Source organism: Lynx canadensis, chromosome D4 (genome assembly GCF_007474595.2).
Source record: "Lynx canadensis isolate LIC74 chromosome D4, mLynCan4.pri.v2, whole genome shotgun sequence".
Taxonomy (NCBI): Eukaryota; Metazoa; Chordata; class Mammalia; order Carnivora; family Felidae; genus Lynx; species Lynx canadensis.
In genome coordinates, this window is record NC_044315.2 from 22,871,230 (window position 1) to 22,875,495 (window position 4,266).

A 4,266-nucleotide genomic window follows, 5' to 3' on the forward strand; every position below is an offset into this window, starting at 1 on the left:
TATGTACTTGTTCAATCATTCCAACTGTATGGATGCAGTTTTCATCTCCACTGTCTCATCCATGTATGGATATCTTTTTCTACCACTTAGATATCAACGTGTGTGGCAGCTGTGTTATGTAGACACCCATACTGCACCAGGCAATGCTTCTATGCCAAGCCCCTCTTCATACTGCTTGGGCTGTGACTCCCAGCTCTGGGACACTGCTGACCCCTCTCTACTGCCCTCCTCTATCCCCTTTTGGTGTGGATACCCATTTTGCTTGGTTCACCTGTTGGCTCTAAGACTGAATTACTTAGAAAGGGAAAAGGAAGAAAATACTGTATATCCCCACCCCACCCCCACTTTCTTGAGACATATTTGATATGCAAAAAACTCATGTATTTGAAAGTGTACAACTTGATGAGTTTTGATAATGAAATCATAATCAAGATAACAAACATCCATATCTTCCCATTCATTTGAGTTTTTTAAAATGAAAGTTTTTGAGTAATTGGAGCTTCTTCCAGAACTGCATTTGCCCTTGTTTCATGGACTTTCCTCACAACCTGGCCCCCTAATGCCAGTCTTCACTCCTGCCTCAAACAAAGAAACCGAGACGACCTGCTGTCCCCAAGCCAGATGAGATGTTGACCTCTCAGCACTTGCCAAAGGGAGAAAAAGAAGAACAAGAGGCAATTGAACATATTGGTGAAATACAAAATGAAATAGATAGACTTAATGAACAAGCCAGTGAGGAGCTTTTGAAAGTAGAACAGAAAATATAACAAACTCCACCAACCATTTTTTCAGAAGAGGTAGGAATTTATTGCCAAAATCCCAAATATTTTGGTAACAACATGTGTCAGCCATCCACAAGTGTCTGCTTGGGGAGGAGGATGAAGAGGCACTGCATTATTTGACAAGAGTTGAAGTGACAGAATTTGAATATATTAAATCAGGTTACAGAATAGATTTTATTTTGATGAAAACCCTTACTTTGAAAATAAAGCTCTCTACAAAGAATTTCATCTGAATGAGAGTGGTGATCCATCTTCAAAGTCCACTGAAATCAAATGGAATTCTGGAAAGGATTTGATGAAACATTCAAGTCAAATGCAGAATAAAGCCAGCAGGAAGAGACAGCATGAGGAACCAGAGAGCTTTTTCACCTAGTTTACTGATCAGGTGCAGGTGAGTTAGGAGAGGTCATCAAAGATGATATTTGGACAGATCCATTACACTACTGCTTGATTCTTGATATGGATGATAAAGAAGGGGAAGGAGGAGGAGGAGGGGGAGGGGAGGAGGAGGAGGAGAAGGAAGAGGAGGAGGGGGGGGATTGGAAGATATTGATGGAGACAGAGATGAGGATGAAGGTGAAGTAGATGAACATGATGATGAGGGGAGGATGAAGGAGAAGGTGACTAATTTGAAGTCTCTTTTCTCTCCCTTTATAACCACGGTTCTCAACTTATTTTTTGGGGGAAATGACTTGAGCAGAATATAGTGGGAAAAGATTCTCTACCCCCTTCTGTTCCAAATTCATTTTTATCCCTTCCTGTCTCAACAAAAACTTTATGGAATCAGCACCACTGTGCTCTGTGGGGAAAAAAGAAAAACCTTCTGCTCCCTTAGCTCTGCTGGAAGCTGGAAGGTCCTAGGCCCCCGTGTAGTAGTGCGTAGAATTCTGGCTTTTTCCTCCTTTCTCTGTCTATTTGGCTCAGAGATTATACTGTGCCTCTATGTGAATGTGAACAGTTAGCATTTACCAACACATATCTGTCTACTTTCTCATGTTTAAAAAAAGAAAAAAAAAACTTTAAAAAATGGGGCTATAGAAGGTCATCAAAGGGTGGGCGTGAGAGGTTTGGGCGGGTTAAGTGGGCCTTTTGACAACATGGCTTCTCCTTTGGAATGTTGAATTGCTATGTTTAACAGACATCCTTGCAGTTGAAGATGATACTTTTAAAATAAAATTCTCTCCTAAAGATGATTTGAGCCCTGCCACTCGATGGGACAATCAGCAGAACCTATAGGATCTTATTTGCATTGACATTCTCTTGTAATTTTGTTTCTGTTTATTTTTATATTTTCTTTTTGTTTCACTGGAAAGGAAAAATGATGCTCAGTTTTAAACATTAAAAGTGTACAAGTTGCTTTGTTACAATAAAACTAAATGGGTGCACACAAAAGCAATAAATAAAATGAAAGTTTTTATTTTGAGACGAAAGCAGATTCACATGCAGTTGTAAGAAATAGAACTCACCTCAGATTCTGTGTCTCCCTCTCTCTTTGCCCCTTCCCCGCTCATGCTCTTTCTCTCTCTCTCTCTCTCAAAAATAAACATTAACGAAAATTTTTTAAAAAGTAGAGCTCATGTATACTTTATCCAGCTTCCTCCAATCATAATATCTTAACAAAAGTATGCTATAATGTGACAACCAAGATTGATGTTGATACAGTCAAGGTATAGAATACTTCTATCACTACAGCTTTTCATCCTATTGCCATTTTATATAGACACACTTACCTCCTGCCCCTACCCTTCCGCATCTGTTTTTCCATTTTGATAATTTTGCCATTTCAGTAGTATTTTATGTGAATGGAGTCATAAGCTATGTAATGTGCTGGAATTTGCCTTTTTTTACTCAGCTTAGTTCTCTGGAGATTCACCTAGGCTGTTTTGTGTATCAGTTCACTTTTTTTTTTTTTTTTTATTGCTGAGTAGTATTCCATAGCATGCATGTTCTACAGTTTTTTTAACCATTGGTTGAACAACAGCTGGGGTTTTCCAGTTTTGAATAGGAATATTGTGAACATTTGTGTACAGGTTTTTGTGTGAACATAAGTCTTCATTTTTCTGTGATAAATGCCCTGTAGGATGATCACCAAGTTGCATGTTTAGTTTTTTAAGATACAGAAACTGTGGCTGTTCTGTTTTATATTTCCATTAACAATATGAACGATCCAGTAGATTCTCTTCATCCTTGACAACATTTGGTGTTGTCACTATTTAAAAAAAACAAAACAAAAACTTGAGGCCCCTGGGTGGCTCAGTTGGTTAAGCATCTGACTTCAGCTCAGGTCATGATTTCGTGGTTTATGAGTTTGAGTCCCATGTGCTCTGTGCTGACAGTCTGGAGTCTGCTTCAGATTCTGTGTCCCCCTCTTTCTCTGCCCCTCCCCTGCTCATACTCTGTCTCTCTCTTTCTCTCAAAACTAAATAAACATTAAATTTTTTTTTAATTCTTTAACCATTGTAATAAGTGTATAATGATATATCATTGTGGTTTTAACTTGTACTTCCTGAATGACAAATGATATTAAACACTTTTCTTTGGCCTCTTTGCCATCTGTCTTTTGGTGAAAAATGCCTCTTCATGTCTTTGTCCGCGTTCTAGTTGGATTATTTGCTTCTTTTTGTTTGTTTGTTTGTTTGTTTTACCAGCGAGATGCCAAAGTTATTTATATTTTGTTGATACTAACCTTATGGTGGATATGTGGTTTGCAAGTAGTATTTCCTCCCAGTCTATAGCTTGTCTTTTTCATCTTCTTAACAGTCTTTTGCAGAGCAATTGTTTTAAAGTTTGATGAAGATCAATTGGTAAACCTTTCCTATTATGGGCCATTTTTTGGGGGTCACATCTAAGAACTCTGTGCCTAGCTTTAGATCTTGAAGAGTTTCTCCTAGTTTTGTTGAAAGTTTTATATTCAAATCTGTGATCCATTTGAGTTAATTTTTTAAAAGGTTTATTTATTTTGAGAGAGTGTGAGTGCATGAGCAGGGGAGGGGCAGAGAGAGAGAGAGAGAGAGAGAGAGAGAGAGAGAATCCCAAGCGGGCTCTGTGCTGTCAGCCTAGAGCTGAAGGCCTAGCTCAATCTCAGGAGTGGTGAGATTATGACCTGAGCAGAAATCAAGGGTTGGACCCTTAACTGACTGAGCCACCCAGGCACCCGGAATTAGTTTTTATATTAAGGTATGAGACTTAGGCTGAAGTTCATTTTCTTATCTATTTCATATTAGCGAGTTGTGATAGTTGGCATTTCTTAAGAAATTTACCTATTCCATCTGAGTTTCCAGACTTATTGGTAAAAAATTGTTGAGAACATTCCCTTATTATTGTTCAAATATGCTGAGGGTCTGCAGTGATATTCCCCTTTTCATTCCTGATATTGGTAATTTGTGACTTCTTTAGTTTTTACCTGGTAAGTTTGGTTAGAGGTTTGTTGTTGTTGTTGTTATTATTATTATTATTATTAATCTTTTCAGAAAACTAGTTTTTG

The 4,266-nt window shown here is 38.1% G+C and overlaps 1 pseudogene; it reads left to right on the plus strand.

Moving 5' to 3' along the window:
- The first annotated feature begins 423 nt into the window (after positions 1 to 423).
- Positions 424 to 2,001, plus strand: LOC115499180 (annotated as a pseudogene).
- The last annotated feature ends 2,265 nt before the right edge of the window (positions 2,002 to 4,266 follow it).